General features: G+C 42.7%; 1 pseudogene; it reads right to left on the bottom strand.

Moving 5' to 3' along the window:
- Positions 1 to 350: 350 nt before the first annotated feature.
- Positions 351 to 14,718, bottom strand: LOC146188189 (uncharacterized; annotated as a pseudogene).
- Positions 14,719 to 26,332: the final 11,614 nt, after the last annotated feature.

The raw sequence follows: 26,332 nt of genomic DNA, 5'->3' as shown, positions 1-26,332 counted from the left end.
CGCGCGCTCCCCATGGCTCGCTTTCCCTGATGCGGTCGGGCGCAGACGACGAAAACGCACTTATCGCAGGCTATATGCGACGCGCACGAGAAAATTTCCGCCCAGAAGTGCTGGTGAAAAACAATGTAGCTTGCTGGTGCAATTAGGCAATTGCTTCTTGAATTCTGATGCTGACTTAGAACCGGGGAAAGGCAAATCGTAATGAGAGCGTGCCTTTTGCAACATGCAGGTAATTTTCTTTGTGTAGCTGTTCAGGGTTTCAAAACACGAAATATTTTGCAGTTGAACAGAGCGGTTTATTTTAATTCTTAAATTCTTGTGCATATTAGCTTAGAACGAGAAATTACTTTTCATTTATGGGGATCAAGGAATTCTGCCGGTTTTCCTGTGTAGACATGGTGTAAATCTGGTTTATACTTAAATGCGTGGTTATCCGTGACGATCCGGACGACATAGAGGCAACACTTTTCAACTTCAGTTATCACTTCTTTTGTCAGCTGATACAGGAGCTTGCCACTTAATCGGTTAGTGAAGAAAAAGCCGCAAGGAATCTTGTAAGACGTGGACAGGCCTGCTGCAACGAAACACAACACTTTGTTGGCAAGCACGATGTTGTTCACGTTCTCCCCTGTCCCAGCGTCTTCTCTCGCAGTTTGTTGGCCGAAAAAGCAGTCCATTTTACGATCATACATGTATTTGGAGCTTATAGCCATTTCATCCACAATAATAGAGGAAAACCGCGCTCGCTCTTTTAACTGCCCCACCTCTTGCTTTAGGTGTTCTTTCATTAGTGGTGTGATCACACTTTCACTATTGGATTTGCCAACATATCGAAGTAGCGTGTTGTTTGATGGCAGTTTCAAAAGGCCTCTGTTACGTATGTAACGGTATGCCTTGGGGACAAGTAGCACAAAACTAGACATTCCCGTACAAAGTCTGCCTTGACGCAATGGTGATCTGTTCCGCTAGGCAGTCCTCTAAAGCAGAACTGGGCTGTGCCGACCTTGTCCAGGCATTTTTTCAACGCCGAGTGGAGAGTGTGGTTTTCATAACCACTGAGTTTTCTTTTAGGCGACTGTTTTCTCATTGCAGTCTCCTGATAGTGTCTGACTTCCTGAACAATTACACTCGCATTCGGTTTAGACCCCTTGCATCGGATTGTTTGCGTAGAAGAAGGTCATCGGTTGTTTGTGTTGCGCAGTCACTAGGCTGCTGCTTCTCATATCCTGCACCGTTAGGATCTGCTTCATCTCCTTCCAAGGATGAATGAATCAGGCTGCCTTCATGCACTAGAGAAAATGAGCAGGCAGAAGCTGATGAACGGCTCGTGCTTTCTTCGCGACCATAGGCTGACTCTGCATCTTGATCGCGGCCGCTTCATAAACTTGATGCCCTTTCTTGGTTTGGTGCGGAATTCTGCGACAATCGCTCTATCTTACGTCTTTTTTGTGGCTGTTGCGGCTGCATGTAGCTCGGGTAACCCGCGAACACGCTCGGAATAGCATCCCGTTTCAGACGGCGCACCTTTGTGGACCCCAAATTATAATCCGAGTCTAAAAAGTGATGGCTGCAGACGACACTGCTAGGAGGCTTGTCATTTGGCACAAAATCTTTTCTTGATATGGCCTTTAGCCATGCTTGCCTACGCTCATCATTTGAAGGAAATTCATGGACACTTATTCCGTGGTTCTTTTTTCTATCGGAGCGACAGAAAGGGACACGGCAATACATTTATCTGAAAAATAAAGAAAGAGATAGGGTTGCCGTGTGAAGCGGATGACAGAGAATCGATGCAGCTTTCGTCACACCGCAAATAATTTAATAGCGGGATCAGCATAGCTGCGCGAAACCACTTTCACCTAGAGGGAGCACATGCAACATATCAAAACAAAGGCCACGAAAGTATTTTCGCTCAAACTACTCTACTCAAGTACAAAAAACAGAAGTCAAAACTTGTGACTAGCGTAGTGGCGTATAACAATGCACGAGCGCTTATCGTAATTATATGTTCTAGCAAGAGAGCTTCGCTATAAATAAACGTCGCCTGAAAGGCACAAAAAGGCATGCGTAAGTTGTGTCATATAGCGTGGCAACTTTTGCAGCACACACACATACACACAAAAAAATTCAGCACAATAGCATGCACACCAGACGACATGATGCACGATAAAAGCTTCGATTGCCTCAATCACCTTGTTAAACGGCCACAAAAACTGCATGCAAAGGCGATCCTAAGTGATTAACAATGTACCTGATCTTGACGTAGAAGTCGAAAAAAATTGACAACGCATTCACGGCTGTTCCGCGTGGAAACGTGCCAAAAAAACTGACGACGTGACTGAAATCGCAAGCAGTGCCGGCCACGCGCGCGCCGCTCGAGCCATGGGCTAATGCCGCCACCTCGCGGCGTGTTACGAAGCTAGCGAAATTACAATTTTCCGGTGGGGCGCACGCCGAATGGGACGGCCGGAGCAACGGCGCTGCGACGGAGCCAATCGCGGAGGCCACGCTTAAACATAGGATTAAGAAGCTGCGTATAGCTCAATTTTTATTTTTTAATGCGATGGTGTGCGTCATCTTTGATAAAATATTGATAAGTTTTAAAAATGTCGCCAGTTGTGAAATTACGGAAAAGAAATGTGATCCTTTGTCATGTTGAAATCGACTACACTGCCTAATGGTCGTTTGTACTATGTTGCTGTCATTATATCCCGTTATTGCGGCTAACCTTGCGATTTGGGTGTGGCTTTGCTTTCAGGTGGTACTGTGGAAACGCGGTCCGAACGAAAGTCATGGTTCGGGCAAAACAAAAAAGTAAATCTCTACCATGCATACCAGTCGATAACAGGCCCTACTTGAACATCTTGGAAATCACTCATCCAAGGAACCACGGACTGCGGGCCAGTCACCTGCAAAAGGATGGTGTGCCACACAATTAATGTCTTCGTGCTATTATCACCGGTCGGATAAGTACTCTTGAAGACAACGCTGAAAATGCTTCTCTGCCTCTTGCTCTTTCAGATTCAGTTTCATCAGAACAGCAAAGTGCTTTGTGCATGCTTCTCCGCTACAGTATGTATGACCACACGTAATGAGTTGTTCAAACAGAGCACTTGGGAGCGTTGGCATGTGGTTGATGTCAGTTAGGTTCCAGTTAATGTTTGGGAGCGCCCAAAGATGTTCCGTACCGGATCTGTTCCCGGAGTGACGGATAATGCTTTACACGATTCGAATTATTTTTTATTTGTTTACGAGGAATTTTAGCAAGGGGGGGGGGGGGGTATAACATTGCGAGAAAAATAATATTCAGAGGCAACAGAACCAAGTGAAGTAAAAAATGCACTGCCATATGAATACACCAATATGAAGAACGAAAAATACACTGTCAGGTAAATACAACAAGCATCATGTTTAAACACAATACACTGCGTGAAAAAAAGAGCAAACATTAAAAAGCATATTTAAGCTTTTACGTCAACAGTTGAAATGGGTGGAGAACAAAGACGAAAAAAATATTATTTTAGCTATTCCAGTCATTTACAGTTCTACACAAAATGAATATTTAATGCAATCATTTTTTACACGTAATGGTGTGATTGTTAGTTTATGCCTCTGCCTGGTGGCATATCCAGAAGAAAGTATAATTGTATCAGAAATGTTACCTTTGTAGTCTCGATTTACAATCTGATATATGAATTTTGCCTGGAAACTCGATTACGATGTGTTAGTTGCGGCAAGTTGGCTCATTTTAAAAGTTTTGTGACGGAAGTCCTACGAAAAAAATTACTGTATATAAAGCGAGCCGCCTTTTTCTGCACACGTTCGAGCTTTTTGATGTTGGTTTGTGTAAAAGGATCCTAGATAACTGCTGCGTAATCAAGCACCGGAAGTATAATTGTGTTATACGCTAGTAAGCGAACATTGCTTTTGGACAGTTTTAAAGCTCTTCGAAGAAAAAAAAAAACAATTTATGGCAGCTGTTAGCGGTTACATTATCAATGTGGAGATTCCATTTAAGGTTGTTGGTTATCCACATTGAAAGGTATTTGTATTCGATTACTTCAAAAAGAAAAATATTGTTAGCTGAGTAATTGAAATTAAGCTTACTTTTTTCGTTACCCGCATATAAACAGTTTTTCTTTTGAAATTTACCGCCACCTTCCTATCCTCGCACCAAGAACAACCATCTAAAATGCATTATTTAACAATACTTGATTCTAGGGGCTTTCTACTTCTGAGTACAGATCACAGTCGTCTGCACATAATCCTATTTTTACAGGAACATCTTTTACAACATCGTTGATATAAAGGAGAAAAAGAAGAGGCCCAAGAACCGAGCCCTGGGCAACGCTAGGTTCAACAAAAAGTTCGAATATTGAGTTAAAATGTGTGTTCTATATACAGCCGAGATAGCTTGAAATAATTTGCCCCATTCATCTTCATAAGTATCCAGAAACATCACTAATAAAAGACCGTCTTTTAGTCAATGCTAACTTGCCACACTTCACTGAGTCTCTGAAATCCTACGTTTTGCCATTTTCAATTAACCGCGCGCACGTGTCGCCTGTAGTCCGCTATAACTAGACAGAAATCGTCAAACCTGAAAAAAAAAATAAGTGACGCGGTTCACTTCTTCGTAAATTTGCAACAGCTGAAAAAAAATGGTCGACCAACAGGACTATTCAGTTCAAAAGTTATGACCAGGGTCACCGCACCAAACTTTAGAAATGAATATATACATCAGCCGTTACGTTATGAATCTTTACCACATTTGGTGTTTATTCCTCAGGGCAATGTGCTGATCTGCACAGAATAGAAACAGCTGCGGCCGTAGTTGCCCAACGCTGGATGCGCAGCCCGATGAGGCGGCGTCCTCTAGAGGGTGCATCTGGCGGGAATCTGATAGAGTCGCCGTTCGATACTAGACAATATCTAGACCGGGACGACGGTGCCATCCTTCCGACGGTCCTCGAAGATAATGACTTAAGTGCCACCGGCTCAAGTTTCCCTGTCGACAGCGCTTCGTCTTCAGATGGCACCCTTGTCGCTCACCGAACAGTCACCGACGCAGCTCGGGAAGAAGCCGTTGAGACGCGTGTACCTCCAAGGTGCTAGAAAGCTCCCACCTTGTCCTGGGCGCAAATTTCTGCGTCTCTTCTCTGGTTTTCTAGATAAGTGGGTAGAGTTACCAGACAGGGTAGTTCTCAGCTCCAGCGATCAAGCACGTAGCATGATATGTGCCCTTCTAATCTTTCCCCGCGAATAAATTCTCAGAAATAGTGCTTGCTCATATTGATGAAAGTGCGTGTATAATCTAAACCCAATGTACCGTTTTAAAGTCACCACAACTAATTAAGGGCTCATATTTTAAGTATTGTGTTTGAAAGTGCCTCCTCTCAATTTTCAATTATTGTTCTGAATCGAGCAGTTATCATGTTCATTTTACTTGTAAGCGTTTTACTGTTTACCCTTTGCTGTACTGCCACAAAAGTGATGCAAGTATTCAATAAAAAAATACATCATAAACTGCTGTCCACGGAACTGCTACAGTACCTTAGAATATGCTCAAATATCTCTCGAATATTTCGCCTTCCTTTCTTTCATAAACGTTTCCAGGGAAATATATGTGCTCAGTAAAACTTCATGCAGGCAAGTATAGGTGACACGATATTATTGTTCGTAATTTGGTTCCCGTTTTTCGTTTACCTTTGATGTCTTCTCTTTTAAGCTTTCTTGTTCTTTTCTTTTTTTATACTTATGGAATGTTTTCTTTTTTTTCTTCTTAGAAATAAACCGTCAGTTGGTAGTGTGCGCTTCATCAGTATGGACGCCTTTTTTGTGTGCTCTGCTGTGAATGTACGAGAACTATGCAGTGCCAGCAGTTCGCAGAAACAAGTGAGCCTTTTAATACTCGTTTCTGATACACAAAACAAGAATATAACGTCATTATCAGCTGCGTAGGCTAAAGTTCTTCTGCGTTTCGTGCCTATCGATTACTGGAACTGCTCTCGTGCTCAATCATGAAGAAGGCAGTATTTTATATTGCACAAAAGCACCACTGCAATGCTTAAAACAAACGACATAGTATTTCTACTTTTAGCAAATTTGTGCGTTGAATTTAAGTAAACAAATCTCGCTAGTAGCAGACAGGCAGTGTTGTATCAGTAGCTTTATCTATTCCGCTCAGATGCAAGAGCCGAAGTTTGTGTAGCTGTAGAAAGTATATCTGCTGGGACATACTGCCATAGAAGAACAAGTGCGTTTTTTATAACGTGCCGTTTTATTTGTTTACGCTGTAAATAGTATACGCTAGTTTTGCTTCGACATCGCGCCCACGATGAAGAGATTGTGGGATGAATGCGCGCATGAATTCGTAAACATGCGGCTCTCCATATGCTTTTCAAAGGATGATGCCGTTTCGACCATTGTGATGGAATCAACCACCGCCGTATTTACTGCAAGCCAGTGATTACTATAAACGTCAAAATTATAAATTTGTTGCAAACACAGGAGACGCAAAAAATAACCAACTTCTCTTTTAACCAAGGTCCAGCAACGAGAATTACACGCTATGAAACTCAGTCATAACTTAGATATTTTTAAAATAAATCATTAACGCAGAGTTAATAAAGATGCATGAATTCTGCAACAATGCTCTCCTGTGTAGACAATATTACGACCGGAGCCACAGTGAACCGCTCAGAGGGTTCACAGCAGGTGTGCATTTGGTATTTCAGGTGAATGCAGCACAAAAAGATGTAAGCACACACCATATCGATAAAGATTTTTCTCTGGCCAACTGGGTGCTGAAAATTAATGGCTTTTCAGTAGTGAGATAGCAGTTTTCTGGTCCCAGGCACGCTCTGCTATGTAATCTTATTTTTCAGTGTTAATGCAATAGGTTACTCAGCACTACACGTGGTGGTGTTTTTATTATAAAGAATGCTTAAGTGATTTGTTTGGCTCATTAGAGGCGACATTGCGACAAACTGGCGTGCCTCTGAGAGCTGATGATCACATACACGTGCTGCTGCCTTAAAAATGCTGTAACACATGTAACTCATAAGCAATGTAGCTGCCTTTTTGAGAGCCATACTGACAGGAAAAATGTGTTCAATATACATTGTTGGCATAATACACCTCGATATTTTACTTAGCATACTACAAACACTGGAGCTCTCGTTGGGCAGTGGATAAAAACCACAGCACAAAAATAACCCTCAGCATTCTTTAGGTTGTGCAGTAGCCTACACCTATTATATTCCAGACTGAATGCGTTTTTTTTTTTTTTAGTAAACAAGAGAAAATAATTTTTTAGCGTGACAATGATTTTGAAGTAGTTTAATATAATGTGACGCCCCCAAAGAGGCTTCCGCTCATCGAAACGCTAAAAGAATGACAAATATAACAAAAGCACCAGGGTTCGCGATGAAGGAACACACGGCAGGCCCCATTGCTGTAAAAACGCCCACACGGAAAAGTGCTGCCTTAGTTTCGCTAACAATTGATTTCAATTCTTCAATAACACGATTGCTGTTCTGCCCTATGCGTTGGCAGCCGACGCCACATACATTCGCAGTTTGGTGCTGATGGACCTAAGCTTCGAGACAGAAAGACAGATTCGATTTAGAACTTCGCTGTTCACCACTCATTGTGACTTTGCGACAGAAAACGTCACAAAGAACCAGGCGTGTTGCGTTTTTCTGAATTGAAAGTATCGGCTCCACAGTTCCATTGTTGAAGCAAGCATGTTGAGCGTGGTTCCGCAGCATAATTCAGACAGGTACGACGTTCAAGGTAGAACACACTCTCACTGCTGCGCGCGTCTTCCATAAGGCCAGGGCTGACACATTTACTGGCTCTACGGTCACTATTTTGATAGCCGATATTGGTGCCACCCACCTTCAAAACTTCGATGAAAAGAATGACGCCACTTTTACACTGTTTTATGCTGTCTGTTCACCTGATTTGCTTTAGCATATTAAACCCTGTCAACCTAGTCAAACATCCCCTATGTTTCGTTACGTTTCGTTGTTAGCGCTGTGAAAACACGCTGTAGGTAACGTCCTTAAAGAGCCAAACAAAGTCGCAAAACAATAACTCACATCTGCACCGGGTGGAATAGAGTGTCAATCTACAAATGAAGAAGTTGAACACAGAAGGACATCCCAAGAGCCTTTTGGTCTCATCAGCTGAATTCCGTTTAAAGGGCATACTGTTTTGGGCAAGCGAGCTTAGCACGATTGAGTAGAGAAAACCATTTGAGGTCCGGCCCTAAAATCATGCCATATCACATCATTCTAATAGGATTGCTAGCCGATTTGATTTTAGAGGAGTGCTATCTGCACCCAATGAGCTAGAAATACCGTGCAGAGAGGTGGACGGAAGGAGTGAGCCCAAAGAGGTTTGCGGCGTGCGGGATGAAGAACGTTTTTTCAGCTGCTGAGAGGGAGTTGTTTACAATATCCTGCTTAGATGTGGGCTGACTACCCACTGCCTTAATGAGCAGTTAAGGGAGCATCGGAAGGCATATAATGCATTGCGGGCTCAAAGAAACCTGACAACCCATTCATCTCGCTGCGGAAACGTTGGCACAGAAAAAGATCCAATTGTGAATCTTTTTCCTGGTCACTTATATGGTCAGTTTCCCGGTATGCGGTCACTTATGTACCCTCCCTCTCCTGCTTGGACATGCGACATGTCCTCAGTATTTCAGAAATAAAATAAAAATAAAGGCCTAATGTCAGTTGGAAGAATGTGTGAATTCATAAGCAATTGTAAGACGGCCTTGTGGTTTCGTTAGTAATATACACGAGCACTCGTGTGTGTCCTTGCTTGTTCCTTGTTCTATCCCTCTGCTATTGTTGTTGACATATGTTACCAACAAGGCCAAACTACCACCTTAATTCGGTAGTACTAATCGATAGAATAATTTCTTGTAGATATCTTCGGCGTGCGGTCAGTAACTACTTTATAAATGCCACAAGCAACATATTCGCTTCGTCTAATTGACATAACCAATTTATCTTCAACACACCTAATAAGCATGAATCCTTATTCACGTACTCTATAGGCCACAGTGTGTTCCCACATTCCAAATTGAGTAAGGCTCAAGTAAACGATGGTTTTCAAATGGAACCATTTCTTTAGATAACTGGTTTGATAGCGCCGATACTGGCACCATCTACAATCTTTTTCTTAGTTCCAGAATAATCCCTGAGCAAATGCAAATTGCGAAAGCCGCCGCTGTACAGAAAATAAGGCCGTCTCAGATACCGCAAATTGCAGGCCAGTTTATATTTAACTGTACTCTCTAAAGGTCTCAAGAGAGCAAGTTACGCTAGAATAAATATAGGTTCCTCACGAACACTTCTGTGCCGTCAGACTGCCAGTTTGACTTCAGGAAAAAGAGATAAACTGAGATAGCCTTAATAAAGCAGAAAGAAAAGCATAATTAAAGAATTTGAAGAACGGGTTCTTGTTCTTGGAATATATTTAAACTGTAACAAAGCATTCGATTTATTTATTCATGCAAACTGTTACGCCATTAGGGGCACCTGCTCCTGCTTATTACAGCCTTAACTGAACCATCGCTTTGAACCATACAGTCTATCTTTTATAACAGTTCTTTTTCAGCTACCAAGGTGATTAGTTCAGGCGTTCCGCAAGACAACATTCTTGGACTCCTTTTATACCTGCTATAGATGGTTATATGCAGTTATAATTTCAATACATCTCATTGCCTTTGCCGTTGAGGCTACAGTGCTTGCTACGGCAAGAATGTAAACCTAGTTATGACAACTGCTACTAAAGTTTTGAATCTTTTACTAAACTATTATCAAGTTTTTTGTTTAAACGTTAGCACAAACAAAACAAAATAAAAAATTTCCATGCTCTAAATAAGCAACTTAAACGTGATGAAGTGATTTCACTTAGCGAAATCAAAATACGGTGTCTGGGTGTTATCTTCTGAGAGACTTAAATCGAGATGCGCAGACTCGATGCTTTAGAAATAGAATAATTAAGTTTTAGCATTTAAAGCCTTGCTACCTCCAGTTCTCACATATTGTTATTGCAATATTAGGGTACTACCACCAAACAAAATAGAGACAATATTATCGCGTAAAAGCAAGCGATCGGCTGAGATGGCCCTAATATAGCAAAAAAAAGGAAATTGAATTAAGACTTCTTGTTCTTGGAATATATATAGACCATAAAAAGGCAATAGATTTATCAACCATGATCTATTGAAAACGTTAATCCATTACGGCATTAGGGGCACCAGCCTCTGCTTATTACTGTCCTAATATAAACGTTCCATGTATTCGCTAAAAAATATTCTTTTTATAGAGATTGGCATTTTGAAGTTTATGACTTTTTTTGAATTTCGTCTGTGGTGTGTGTATAAAAACGCTGTATCTAATAATAACACAGCTTGTCTCCAAATCCTTCGCATGATTCCTTACAATCCATATTTTAACATAACTAGAGACACATTTGGCAGATGCCGTTTTTTTTATTCGCCCTAGTTACCCCACAAAATCAACAGCTTACAATTTGGCTATATTCCGTAGCTCGTCACGGAAGAAATATAATAGCTGAAGAAACTTCCAGAACATTCCTACTGTTAGTCCTGTATTTTATGGAATCCGTAGTTCAATATATTGTTATCGCGGTCATATGTTCTGTCTCTCCAAATTCTTTCAACTATTGTAATAATGTGTGTTCCTTCGTTTCTTTGTGCTCGCGCTGTGTCTGCTGCTGAAACTGTGAGCACAATGGGCCTTCAAATAACATATGGCTGTTTTTTTTATAGCTTTGTTCTTCTCAAGGTTGTAAGCCGGGCGAGAAATAAGTGATTTTCGTTTCATTTTTCCTCTCACATTTCGTATTCTTCATATTTTCTTCGTTTCATTATGATTCCTTTTCCTTTTTCATTGGTCATGGCATGTCTTCTTCTTATTCTTCCTAGTAAAAAAATCTGCCAGTTGGTACTGTGACCTTCACAGGTTCGGGCATCTTTGTGTTCTCTCTTGAGTATTTGTTATACAATGCAGCACCAGCACATGACAGATTAGAGAAAAGCTTCGCTGTGCGTCATTGTGAAGCAAACCAAACTCCGTAATGACTTCAGATTAAGCGAAATGGGCCCTGAAATTCGCATTAAGCTCAACTACCTAACTTACACTGGAATTTGAGCGATGTCTGCAAGGGAAATGCAGATTTGGACGGAGAGAATAAAAAGCGAGCGCAAACCTAAGCATGTTGTCCCAGTCGCTAATAGCGAGATGAACATGACGCTTACCAGTGCATTCACTATATGGGCGACAATCGTTCTGGTATTGAATTGGGGCGCCTCATCCTGGGCTGACTGTGATTCTGAACTTAAAATTTGGGAGGTGAGTTTCCTAATGTTTCTTTTTTATGTCATTTTGTATTTCCGAAATTCCCTAGCAAGCTTCTGAAAGCATATTTCACCCCTTGGGCCGAGGTCTCATTATTAGTAAGCACCTTAATATATTTTCTCATATTGTTACGATGCGGCAAGCCGATGAAGATAGACGACAGAACATTATCGATGGCGATGGTCGATGACGTTTAATGAATTGCCAGTCTGGGGCCACTGAGCGGTCGTCCTGATCGTGGACGAGGAAGTTTATCGATGTTGATGAGTTTATGGCATGATGATGGGCGTGTTGTCTGGATGCTTGAAGAAGAAGAGGAAGAAGGAATAAGAGAAAAGGAGAGTGAAAAGTATGAGGTACCACTGCCAATTGTGACAAACACTAAAGACACCTGCTGGACTACTTTGAAGGTACGTGAACACGTGGCAGCGGCGGAGACCAGGCGGTGGCGAACTGGTGCAGCGGCCAAGCCGGCTCTTGGTATGTACTCCACGCACACGAGGGACATCACTCAGGAGCTGTTCTATGACAACTCCCTGGGGAGCGCCCTGCTTTTTGAGGCCCGTGCGGAGGTGCGGCGCAAGAAGAAATGGCACGCGCGGATCGAGGGCAAGGACAACGCGGATATCTTGTGTGCGGTGTGCGGGCGGGAGACAGAGACAATCGAACATGTCGTGTTGACTTGCCAAGTGCTCATGCCATGGCAGCCTAGCTGGTCATCTTTGCCGCAGATGCTGGGGCTCACGTCTGGACAGCCGCAAGGAGACGCTGCGGTGGACAGTGATGCGAGACAGCGGGATGAGAGGGCTGTGGCTGTGGAGACAACCAAACGACGCCTTGAGAACTGAATAAGGCATACTAGATAAATAGTGTTGATGCCGTTGTGCCAGGGCGGCACAGACTGCTTCACAGTAAGGAATTGACTTGGATAGGACTTATCTGGTCAACCTGGTAAAAAAGGGAAGTCTCAGTACCAATTCAATCCAATCCAGAACGGCTTCCCGGCACGATGTTTCCCAATGAACCTTGGCCCAGGACACTCTCGGGCCACACGTTGCTACGACCCCATGGCGGAGGTCAAGGCACGCACCGCATGGCATAGGCAGGGGAGGATGTCTTCCAGTGTAGTGGTGTCCTGGGTCGTGGGGTTGTTAGTCGGCTCATCAAGTCAGTGAGGTCACATAGGGTCGTTCAGGTCTCTCCTTGTGTCTTGTGGTCATGTGTGGCCCCATCTCGGGTCAGTCTCTCCTTCGTCGTGTATTGTGGTCGGGGCGGGAGGACGGGGCGGAGAAATGGCAAGGTCTTGCTGGGTCCGGTAAGCAGGGGAACAACCAAGCGATGCCTCTTCACCATCAACCGACGGCGCACGAAGTCGCAGGGCGCCGAAGCTCCGGACCAAGGTGAGGGGTTGATGATGAAGTACCCTGCACCTCCAACCTGTTACGATGCGGCAAGCCGATGAAGAAAGACGAAGAAAAAAAGATCGATGGCGGTGGTAGATGACGTTTAATGAATTGCTAGCGGTCTTAGTGCGAGCACTCTCGCCCGCGCCACTGCCCGCTTTTTCCTCCTTGCTAGTTCGTAACAATATAACGGAAGGTTACATACAGAATAGGCCCGTGTCAATGCTTCATAATTTAGCGCAATAAAACGAAATATAAATAACGACTGCCGGTTTTTTTATATAAAGAAGGCTCTTCAATTCTCCACTCTCAGAAGCGGCTCTACTTCAGCACTTACGAAGAGACGAAATTTATGCAGAGTATCGCAATATGCGACACTAAGATCATGTCAATATCTGGTTACTGTATAAAAAGAGATGACGGGCGAAATCAAAGACACTAGGGATAGCGCCAATTGGCACAGACGGGACATTCAAGTGGACATCTAGTCCTTGCAGCTGTGCAATGCTTCCAACGTTGAGGACGATGGCTGGATAGCCAGAGTCCACACGGAGACTGAGAGTAAATTCGACAAGGCAGTTCCTCCCAGGGAACAATCTAGTCCGATTATATAGCCTAATAGTAAAAGCACGAGTCATATGCTGAGGCTCGTGAGAGAAAACAATGGCGGAATAGTGGGCAGGTACATGAAAATGGGGCTTTTCATTAAGGTACGCCTGAAAGCACTGAGAATCTGACTTCAGCTCGCATACGATCGATGACTGGCGAGCTTTCTGACAAATCCCCACGTTCCAAGTGTGATATTGGTAGACCTCTAACGTGCACTGCAATGTGCGAGGGTGACGATGCGGAATTTATATAGTTTTGTTTAAAGCAACATTAATATTCCCGAAAGTTGAAGATAGTTGCCCGCCACCACAGGCTGGTAGAGATGCGTAGGCAAAATATTATGATTGTGGCTTCGAATCATAATGGTGGCATATTGTTGGTTCTTCTACTTTATAATGAAATATTTATCAGTTATAAAATGATTGCAATATTCATTTAATTTACTCATGTCAAAATTAGGGAAATGAGAATTAGTCACAATTGCGTCGCTTGGTTTCGTCAATGAATCTATAACTTCATATAACAAAACAGTGTTACTGTCGTAAGAGGCGAGTAGCAAAAACCATACCTAGCATATAGTCACTATTGCTATAAGCCCTGTACGAGCATTTGGCAAGTTTTCATACACCTTTGCATCCTGAAGATATATTCACACAACTAATCAACCACGCTATGCAGGATACCCGTCCAAGTTCTGCGCTCGCCCGAGTTTTATCGAAGTTTGCGCAATGCATTCGGTGAACGGATGTAGCTCGGAAAGAGCGGAAGCAGCAGGCAATCAAAAGCCGAGATCAAGCCACACGAGCGCACCCTACGTAGCAGCTACCTCGTTTCAAACATAGCAGGCTACTGAGTACAAAAAGCAAGCGACGCTTATTTCATTTTTTTCGATGAGGGAAACCAAAATTGTATCACACTACACCTGGCAAGACAAATATATTCTCGGAACAGCAGCTAAAAGCAGACAAATTATTACAAAACCACTTCCTGATTAAACAACGCGTTCTCGATGACATTGCTCATAGAGTAGGAGTTGAGTCAACAGAAGCCTTCAATTAATGCCCTCACATTCGCTACGCACGTTCCAAGCGGCAAGCCAACGGTCGGCCCAGGTTCGGTACTTGTCAATAGGGCACTCGTCGTGCTGAGCTTGGCCGCCCAACTCAGCCCGAGGTCTATAATTCAAAATGTCCCATGAACGGTCAATCGTCGACAATCGACCTCGGGCCAACTAGTATGGCAGATTTAAGAAGTCTACTGCCGAGCTAGGGTCATGCATGGGCCATGGCTTACTCCTGCATTGCCCAACCACGTCGCGGTACTCGCTGCACGATGGTTTATCCATGTCTAATCAGTGGTCTACTCGTTCATGGCCCTTGGCTTAATCACGTGACATCTGCTAATCAAATTGGCGCACGGAAATTTATGCCCTGTCCGCATTTTTAGATGCACATCTCTTCCTCCAAGCAGGCTCTAACTTTGTGCATCAAAAACGGCGATACTCTTCTGGTAGGCTAAAAGCAACCCATACGTATGTAGCTTAAAAAACCTGCACATCTACAAAGGTAGATTTGAAAAGCACATTTTATGGCTTTTTCTTTTATACTCAGAAAAGGCGCCATACCATCCTAATAAAAAAGTAGTGCTTTTCTTACTGCTTGTTAACTTTGTGAGGCCTCACAGCAATTCAGGTTTTAAACTTCAAGGCTGAGTTGAATTTGTAATATTTCCCTGCTCGTTTTGCCGGCCGTCCCATTATTTCATTGGTGGTAGCCGTCCGTTGACTGCTGTCGCGGCCTTCCCGGACAGAACGTAATTCAGGAACACACTGTCCCTTCTCAGGCATCCTATAATATAGACAAAATAAAAAATCAGCCTTTATTCTGTAAGCATATCGGTCTGTTCAGATAAGAACGATAATCGGTGTCCCATGAGCATTTTTTATTAATTTTCAATGAAAACTTATTTATGTGGTGGACCAATGTCTCCACTCAGAGGAATGAACTTAAGTTTTGCAAGATACGGCGCAGTGTTCTCGCAAAAAGAAAATTATATATAATTAAAGGTGAAAAACCTCCTTTTTGTCATTTCCAAAAATTGCAAGTTTGGAAACCTACTTCCTCAGCACAAAGCTCTTGTTATCTATTGTTTTTACTCACTGTGTATTGAACTTTTCCTTTTATTAGTATAATTCAAGATCAGTATTTTTTGCTGCAGTTTATTTAGTAAACATTCGCAAACTTTGCTTCAGAAGCGGCGCGCTGCAAAAATGTTAATTTTTAACCTTACATACTGGTATGAGGTCTTTGGTTCTTTTCACTAAATCATTTTTTCTTTTTATGCGTGTTACCTTCCTAATTTAAAACAATATTTGGAGCTCTAAAGTGCTAGGTTTGCGCTCCATAATGCATCAAAGTTGGCAAAGTCTTTAAAATAGCAAAACACATCTTCGATTTTTATTAAAATTCCTCTCAAGAATCATCAGTACCTCAGAAATATTACAGGCTGTCAAAGTGTTTGATTATGTTTAATATTACAAAAAATATAGAACTTAAAGCTTTTTCTGAAAATTGCCAATACTCAGCCCTGCATTCTGGCGCGACTTATAAAGTACTGCCACTGAGACTTTTTATCTGCATTATCCAGGCCTTGTTCTTTATTTCTAGGAGAATTTGACTATCTAGAGTTGTCCGTTCTTTGTCGGTATTATTTTAAAATCGGCCGAAATTCAAGAATACAAAAAATTAGCAACATTCATTCGAATTTAAATAACTACCCCGACTGCAAATTTTGCAAATCAACAAAAAATATACCTACTGTAAAAAAGAAGTTCAGATTAGGTGGACATATCGCCGAGAAAGTGGAAGAGGAAGTGATTTTGAGTACCAGCTGACTGCAAGCTAGGCCACCCCCGCTCCGGTCCTGCACGCTACCAGTGCCCGCTACCAGTGCCTGGATCCCCGCTTAACACTTGGTGGAGGTAGCGGGATTTCTCATCCATTTCCTCGCCCTGGAGCTCCGCAGCCGCCGAATTCCTACCTCAATGACAGAATCCAGCACTAACACCACCGGCTCCGCTATCTCGGTCCCTTCTATTCCATGCTCCGGGGTGCTTCGCCAGCGGGACCCGCCGGTCTTCAGCGGTACCGACGACCAGGACGTCGAGGACTGGCTTTCGTCGTATGAACGCGTAAGCACCCACAATAAGTGGGATGACATCTTGAAGCTTAACAACGTGATAATCTACCTCACGCAAGTCGCAAAGCTGTGGTTCACAAATCACGAGGCTGACATTCCAACTTGGGCCTCGTTCAAATCTCGCTTTGTAGATGTCTTCGGTCGCCCTGCGGTCCGCAAGCTTCGCGCTGAATACCGTTTGCGCGAGCGGGTGCAGCAGACAGGCGAAACCTTCACAAGTTACATCGAAGACGTTTTAGATTTGTGCCATCGTGTAAATGCATCGATGACTGAAGCTCAGAAGATTCGCCACATCATGATGGGCATCCATGAAGGCGTATTCAACATCCTCATGGCCAAAGAACCCCGCACTGTAAGTGATGTTGTCACGATATGTCAAAGCTACGACGAACTTCGTCGCCAACGCATCGTCCCTCGACAACCTGAAGGCACGATCGCGGTTATGTCTGATGCCACTGTCAGCTCTGCACTTATCCAGAAAATCAAAGACGTCGTACGGGAAGAAGTTGCCGGGAAATTATCATTAATTTCAAACGTTCCGCAATCCAGCTCACATCTCGCTTCGAACATACGCCAGGTTATTCAGGAACAAGTTGCCGAAGCACTTCAGCCCCCTCTACAACCACCTCGTACGTACTTTATAAATATCAGACATTAATAGGTATTGCTTATGCAAGTAAAATTTAAAAGTACAGAACAGAACGGATTTTTTTAATCGCATATAAGCCCTAAGAGCTCCCACTTAAGGAGTCGGCGTCAAACTTTGCACTTAAAATTTGCTGAATTTAGAAACCTTTTTATTACACAATATCTAAAGCCAGTTCGATGCTTGTTAAGCCATTTTCTGCTCGCTGACAGAGTTGATGATAGCTTAAAATGAAATAAATTCGCTTTTTCTTGCAATTTCATGCAGGAACGCAGGAGACGTTCGAACTATTCATCAATTCTGTAATCTCTTTTATTGCGCAGTTCATTCAGTAATATTCAATCAAATTATTAAAAAAATATTATTTAATTTTTCGATTATGACCAAAATTAGCGATACTATGTTTTGAAAATGGTGTTTCTAATGTTCACCTGAGTACAATCGTAGACAAAAAGCTTAGCAGCATGATAGTTTTGCTAGAATTAAATACTGATTAATAGAAGCAGCAGGAATAACTCCTGATGACGAGTGTTCTTGTCGACAGGGCTAAGTAGCTGAAAAAAAAAGGCGAGCAAGCCCGGAGCGAACCCATTGTCCACTTAACCTGCAAAGCGTAACTGGCAGTTTAGGTGGAGGGTGGGTTCACACTGTGTGGCCTCGCGTTTTCTCTGAGCTAGATAGCTATATGAAAAAAATATTCGTCATTTCGGCTCATTCAGGCTGCTGCCACAAATAAAAATAAAATTCCAACAAAACTATCATGCTGTAAAGCGCTTGGCTTATTACGATTGTACTTTTGTGTACATAAAAAAATTGCTGTTCAAAAATAGTGTATTGTTGATTTTTTTCAGAACCGAGAAATCAAATAATTTATATACAGTTAGTTGAATACCATAGCACCTCGCAATAAAAGACAAGATGGAGAAAACGTTCAAGCGTCACTTGAGTTCTTCCATGAAATTGACAGAAATAGCGAATTTATTCCATTTTAAGCTATCCTCAACATAGCTAACAAGCAAAAAAAGACTTTATAAGCATTGAGAAGGGTTTGAAAATTGATTAAGATAAAATGTAGGCAAATTCAGCAAATAACAAACCAAAGATTAGACTCCTACTTCATAAGATGAAGACCTTAAGCCCTTATACAGGATAAAAAATGCGTTCAGTTCTACATTTTTAAATTTAACTTACATAAAGAAATACATTTTAGTGCCTCACATTTATAAAGTACTTAGCATTTATTTTAGATTATTTGGATAAAATTAAAATCAGGGTAGTTTTTTAAATTCGAATCGTATCGTCCATTTTTTCTAATTCCTGGATTTCGGTCGACTTCACAATGATATGGAGAAGGAATGGACATCTCTAGAGCTTCAAATGTTTGCAGAAGTATAAACCACGGCACCAGGTTGCTTTTATATATAGAAGGCTCGAGCTACCGCTCTAACAAGCTGCTCTTCTAAGTAAAAAATAATAAATGACGAAATGTTAGTTTGCAAAGAGCACGTCTCCAAACTTGCAACCACTTGAAATGGAAAAATGGCGTTTTCCGCTTTTATTAGTGTAAGATTGTTTTTGTTTTGTTTTTTTAAACTAAGCCATATCTTGAAAAACTAAGGCCCATTCCTCTGTGTCGAGACATTTATCTGTACATATTGCCGCGAAACCTTCAAAACAGTATTTGTTGTTTTTTAACAGCGGCCGGCATACAGGCTTATCACTCTGATTCTGGACCGCGTATCAGTTCCGTAATATTTGTTTGTTAATGCTCGATTTCGCGAGTCACACCTTTATCAGTTTCGTTGTAGCGCATGATGTACCGAGATCTGTCCCGCAGGTTCCGGCCACTCATGTGTCTTTCTACAACGTTCCAGCCCGTGCTGGTAGCTGTTTGCGACGTTATCTAGATTGTTCTGTGCAGCCTTTAAATTGAGCGTTGACGAGTGTGACGGGCATTCTTTGTTCGACGATCGACGAGTACGTTTGTTTCTATCGCCGCCGCCGAGTTGCTTAGTTCTTTTGCGGGCGCAAGTCAGCCCAAATAAAGAGTTTCTTTAATCATCGACCCTTCATTTGTGTCGTCGACCTCGTCACCACTACGTGACAATATAAATATTTCATTCGAAACAAAAAATGGCTATGGAAACTCGATTCCCATTATCTGAACAGACTCTACAGTCTTAACATGTACCACTGTTTCATATACATCTGATTAATATATTTTACATATTTGCGTTTCGTACTTTTTATTTTCTATTTTACCGTTCGGTTATATTTTACCCTGGTTTGGGTCAACTTTGTGTTCCTTTTACGAATTTGGTTTGTAGCGCATCCGTATTTCGTTTTTGTTGTTTAGTGGTTGTATTATTTCTGCACGTTCACATTTCTATTTCACCCCACTCCCAACGCTCTTTAGGGCCTGTGGAGTACAAATAAATTGGTGGTGGCTTAGCTTGGTTAAGCTTGGATATCAGAAGCGAAAAGCTTCGGCGATGCCATGGCTTAGCTTGTGGTTCATATTGGCGTAGTCGTGGCTTGCCTTGTTATTCGCGGTTGCACCTTATAGATATTCCATGGCTGGTCATCCCGGTGAAACATTTATTACAGCCGTACATCACATAAGGTTAAACTTTACTCCGATTCCACTTCATCATCACCGTTACACTTTTGTATAGACAAACATAGCCCGGTGAAAGCGTGCGGCACCGGCTAAAGGTCAACCGGCGGAGTCGTGGCGGCGGCAGCTGCGGCTCCGACCACCTGCGCCTCTCCCGTGACGTCACGTGGCTTGCGCATGCGCCGCTGTGGCTTTTATTGCGAAAGCAATACTACGCCAAGTCTGCTGCCGGGACCCTTCACTGGGTCTGCAGTATGATCAAATAAATAAAGAACCGCTCGTCTCTGTGAGCCGTGTCCGTGTCCATGTCCATGACCGTGGTCCCCTGGCAGGAGCTGACAACTTGAGTCTCTGTTTCACATGGGACGGTTAAGAGAGATTCAGGCTGCCAGGACTCTTGCATTCACGTTTCCCCTATAGGTCACTAACGCACGTTCATATGGCTTGGATAAAGTGGAGCTTTATATGCGTTTCTAACGACGGAGCACACGCAAGACTCGGAGTTGACTAGCCTAGTGAAGCTTTTCGCTTCAAATATATATATATATATATATATATATATATATATATATATATATATATATATATATATATATTGTTACGGACGACATCAAGGAAGAACAAGCGGGCAGTGGCGCGGACAGGAGCGCTCGCGCTAGGCCCGGCAACATTTTCATTAAACGTCATCTCACTGTCATCGGCCATCTCTCTGTCCTCTGTTCTGTTTTCATCGGCTTGCCGTATCGTAACATTTGGTTGGAGGTGCGGGTACTTCATCATCCCCCCCGTCGGCGTCCTGCGACTTCTTACGCCGTCGGCGAAAGGTCAGGAGGCACTGCATGGCTCTTCCCCAGCCTGCCGGACCCAGCAAGACCTTGCCGCTCCTCCGCCCCGTTCCCCCCGCCCCGACCACAAGACACGACGAAGGAGAGACTGACCCGAGACGCCACACATGACCACAATACACAAGGAGAGACCCGAATGACCTAATGTCCCCAGCCTGCCGGACCCAGCAAGACCTTGCCGTTCCTCCGCCCCGTCCCCCCCGCCCCGACCACAAGACACGACGAAGGAGAGACTGACCCGAGACGCCACACATGACCACAATACACAAGGAGAGACCCGAATGACCTAATGTCCCCAGCCTGCCGGACCCAGCAAGACCTTGCCGTTCCTCCGCCCCGTCCCCCCCGCCCCGACCACAAGACACGACGAAGGAGAGACTGACCCGAGACGCCACACATGACCACAAGAACAAGGAGAGACCCGAATGACCTAATGTGACCCCACTGACCTGATGTGCCGACCAAGAACCCTACGACACAAGACACCGCTACACTTGAAGACATTCTCCACTGCCTATGCCATGCGGTGCATGCCTTGGCCTCCGCCATCGAGTCGTGGCAACGTGTGGCCCGAGAATGTCCTGCCAAGGTTCATCGCGAATCATCGTGCCGGCAAGCCATTCTATTCTTCCTTCTTCCTCTTCTTTTTCAAGCATCTAGACACGCCCATCATCATGCCATAAAATCATCAACATTGTGCATTTCCTCGTTCACGATCGGGACGATCGCTCGGTGGCCCCGGGTCATGTTACGGACGACATCAAGGAAGAAGAAGCGGGCAGGGGCGCGGACAGGAGCGCTCGCGCTAGGCCCGGCAACATTTTCATTAAACATCATCTCACTGTCATCGGCCATCTCTCTGTCCTCTGTTCTCCTGTTTTCATCGACTTGCCGTATCGTAACAATAAATATATATATATATATATATATATATATATATATATATATATATATATATATATATATATATATATATATATATATATATATATATATATATATATATATATATATATATATATATATGCATGTATCTATGTTTATTAGATGCTAAGCATCTAACTTATCTTTAACGACGTATAACTTGATGTTGCGTAAAGTTAAATGTTTAATCTGTGGCCAATTTAACGGTAATATTTACCTAAAATTATACAAGTAGAGTTCCACTCAACAAAAGCTAGACGTCAATATATGGCTTAATCATGTAGCGCAAAGTTCGATATTTATATAAATAACTCACTGACGGCAACTATTTAACGCTTACAGTTAGTCGAGGGCAATCATACTCGGCATGAGCATATTCGGCATCACACAATATATAATGCTTCAGTATTAAAAGGCCTATCAAAAGCTGTTCACTAGAGTTATAAAAAGCGCGCTATAGCAATAGGTATCCCATCAATCCTCTCTGCAACGCAATCATTTTTATGCCTTCATTAGCACCGAACATATCAATGATCTAAAATCATGCTCCTCCCTCCTCAACTCAACCCACGCTGGCGCGAGGGAGAAAAAAAAAAGAAAAGTCGCGGTGGCGCCCCACCACGACCATCCCGCTCGTCTACCTTGAGGGCGTCCAATGAACGGGTGCGCCCAGCAGCCACACTGATGTCATTTGGGATTCTTGCGCGCGCGAATGTGTCGCCCAAATCAACTGCGAGCTCTCCAAGGGCAATATATAAAAATTATTTGCAAATGATCGGCTTCACGCAAAGCTTTGAAATTTTACTTCAATACTAACAAAGACCACCTCGATGAATTGCTTGCACTGAAAATTTTCCTCATATAGTAGCTCCGGAGCACTCAAAGTTCGATTTTATATTGAATATTTAATTAGCACATTATTATTGCCTAATTTAGCCAAATTCCGTTTTAATTCACACAAGCTATCTAAACATGTATGGCTTTTATTTTCAAGCCTAAAGGTAAATTTTTATTATCAAGTAACTATAAGTGCTCTTTATTAAAGTCTTAAATCAGTAAAGTGCTATTTTACTCAGCATAACACGTTTACCAATATATAAGGCTTAATTTTTAATTACAGATATTAATTAATGGTAAGTATTGAAGACCAAGAATTTTTTCAGGAGAATATCATGCTCGACATAAGCTATCCACGATAAAATATGCGTGCTTTATCATAAACTAAAAAATTATTTACAATTGCCCGAAGATAGTTAAGACGCACAATTATCCGAGCTCTCCCTCCCTCCACCTCAATTTTAAGCCCCCTCCCTATGTTTGCATAAAAGAACGATTTCATAAAATGTTTCTTGGTAATCTGAGCGCACCATTTTTGAGAGTGGGAAAGCACGTTGACAGCGCGCTTCCTTGTTGACTAAGTCGTCTAGCCCGAGCCGTCGGAGTCCCGAGGTAGGGCGAGTTTGTGGCTTCATCTCCAGCTTCTTGCGTTGGTGCTTTCCGACACAACATGACAGCTGGCGGCACAAAACGCCAGAAGCCGACTGAAAACGACCTCGGTACCTCTACTTGAGTGGGCCTGCATGGAATCGAGAACCATATTCGGCTCATCTTGGAAGGTTTCGCAGGATATCTCAGACTGAGTTTGAAGAGTGCTGACAAACTTGAAGCTTGAAGCGAACGGTAGTCACGTTTGCCAAATATGTGTGCCAAGTTTATTTGCCAAATGTTATTTTGTACATTCTCTCGTCAAGACGACTGCCAAAACCAGACGGAAGGGGCGGGGGTATTATCGATTATTTGATTCCAGACCCACCCATTACTTTCGGCATCACAATCGTGAAAAATGGCACCATTAGAATCCTGGTAATCCAGGGAATTATATTTGACGTAAGAATATGATTTCATGCTCCCTAAAGTTCCGTTTTTATTAAAAAAACTGATAATTGAGAAGAATTACAACACATAATAATTAATGCGGTCCGTAAATAATGTTGTCATGCACAAGCTCAGTCATGCAGGGTATAACACTAATCGCGAGTTGTCGCCAGGAATCCTAATCCCTGATTTTCTAAGCTTGGCGGTCGGCCGTTTTAAAGCGATCTCCGGAGTTGTGCTATGGAGCAGTACTAGGAACATGGCCCTGAGTGGAAGACAACACGCTTCATTCGCAGCCTATTTAACCGCTAAGTTTCCGGTGGGCTTGGCGCACAAGGCTGAGCACGTCTTGTAGCTGGTGTTGTATCAGAGTATGTTGTATGAAGTATAAAGTATGACAGTATGAAGTATATTGTGTGTAGGGGTAATATGAAGATTATACGGCTGATGGTTGTAGGGTTTTATTGTACCCTGTGGCGACAACCGAATTGTGGTCGAAATAAAACCCGTCACAAAACGCTTACTTCTTTTCTGCAACCCGAGTCGGACATATATTCATTTTGCAGCACACAAAAAGCGAAGGTCCACTGCTTCGAAGAAATTGTAAATAAACGGAATATTGGCCTTCTGCCACTCTTCTTCACAGCAGTCAGTTGTAAAACAGAAAAAAAAACGTGTTCTTTGCTCAGGTAAGTCGGGATATCTAAAAATAAATACTGGGAATATTACGGTTGCTTTCATTGTTACACTGAACTTTGTTTTGGTAAATGTGAATAATTTTGAAATATTTTCAGGCCATCAGCACCCATGCAACTTTATACCTTCATAGTATAACCAAAGAAGTTCCAACAATAAACAAGATGCGGTGCTTGAGTTCGCGATACATTTTAGCGGACGAAAAGACGAAAGTCTCCAAGCGAACCTTAGACTATTTGCATTTGAACGAAGGGTACGTCTGGGGTGATGCAAAGCTTTTCCTAAAGTATTAGAGTGTAGTGCATCGTCGAAGCCCTTTATTTAAGCGTGCAGGGCTCTGAGACGCTTAAACATGGAACAAACGCAACCATGTACCAGTCACCGGAAAACGGCTCTTACAACTGCCATTTTTAGAAACTTCTTAAAGCATTCCTAGGAATCGTGCTTTGCGTCGGCCCCCGATGCATCATACCTGATATTTTTCTCAGCAAACATCAGGGGCAGCCTGAAATAGAGAGAAAATCTTGATTCCGTCTCTGGTCGCTTCTGCAGCGTTTTGCTATATTTTGAATCGCTAGTTGGCAGTCACAACATCCCGTGCAAAACGCTCTGTCCCTATTAAATCTTAATTAGTCTGCACAACTCCTGTACGCGATCGCAGCACTAACAATATGCTATCTGGAAAATACCTTACCATGGAAAGACTGGTGAGGAAATCGCATCAACTCAAAGAAAACGCAGGGAGCACAACCTCCCGGCAGGCATCTTGTCTCAGGGATCGGAAAGCACAGATAAAATTCGCAAAAGGTTATCCGATCGCTACATGGTACCACTTTAAGTTCAGGAAATTTGGCAGTTAGACCAAGGCTTGTCTTAATGTATATATTTATTATTTTATTCATCTTCTACGGTGGGAGAAACGTGTTCAGAATAGTTGCGCTGTGCATAACGTTATCTATGTACAGCCTTTATCAAAAGTTTGCAACCCAGGGCGGCTACTTCTGAGCTATACTATGTGGCTCGTAATGAATTCCCAGGTCTCCATACTTGCTGAAGGCAGAAGATTTTTCGTCCTACACTCTCCAATGGCTAGGACTTCCACGAATATTACAGAAGTCATATTATACGGTTTAAAAGCAAACCCTCTTGGCTGTAAATGTTTAATAAAGGCTCTATATATTATTTTGGTTGCTCTTGACCTGACGTACGAAAAGAACATACTACGTTCACCTTCTTCAAATAAAAATACATCTGGACGTCTCTATAAATTGTAGTTGCTACTGTGGTCTCCATGTAACGTGAACGTGAAGCCAGCAAATGCGCTCATCATAGGAATATTTATGCCCCAATAAGCGAACGGCTCCACAACGAACCAATCCTCCCTTTCGAACATAACGTTTCACGACTTGATCTTGTCCCAGTATAAACCGCGATATTTTGTTTTTGCAGCTGAAGTGCCAGGGCTACAGGGAGGGCTGGAACATTTGCATTTGGGGAAAAAACAACCATCTGTAAAAAAAAGGGCTAGTCTTTTAATTATTTTCCAAGCTGATTGCTTATCCTTAAGCTTTCAATGAAGCTACTGTGGTGCCTTACAGACTATTGCGATTAAAATTTACGTAAATTATTGCTGATAAAATAGACCCGTTTTCGAGAAAGAAACGTGACAAGACCAGGTGCCGACATTCTTATATTAGTTTCCTCCAGAAAAAGCTTCTCCACAGCAAAACGTTTGCAATGCAAGGCTGTTGTAGTTCTCCCAAACCTAGGCCATACACAGAGCAAGCAAGAGTTCTAGAGTACTGCAAGATCCCTTCATGTACTTACAAGCGGAGGACGAATTCATAGACTTCTTTAGAAATATGCAGCGGTTATTTTTGTCCGTGCTTACGAAACTTATATCTTTAGTTTGCCTAATACCCAAAGGCTAATAGTCATTAACGTAAAATAACTCAGTAATGACATAGTTTCCCATATTGTTCTTAGGATCGCTGAAAACATAAAAAAGGGAAATGTTCACCGACTATGTTTGACAGTATCTTTGCGCATGCAAGCTACTCATAGTGCCCGATATCATTACTAACGAATGAGTGATTGGAAAACTGTAAATGCAA

This window comes from Amblyomma maculatum, chromosome 5 (assembly GCF_055883805.1).
Source record: "Amblyomma maculatum isolate TAMU_Amacu chromosome 5, ASM5588380v1, whole genome shotgun sequence".
Taxonomy (NCBI): Eukaryota; Metazoa; Arthropoda; class Arachnida; order Ixodida; family Ixodidae; genus Amblyomma; species Amblyomma maculatum.
Note: the sequence above shows the minus strand (reverse complement) of the source record. Positions and strands in the feature narration are given on the sequence as shown.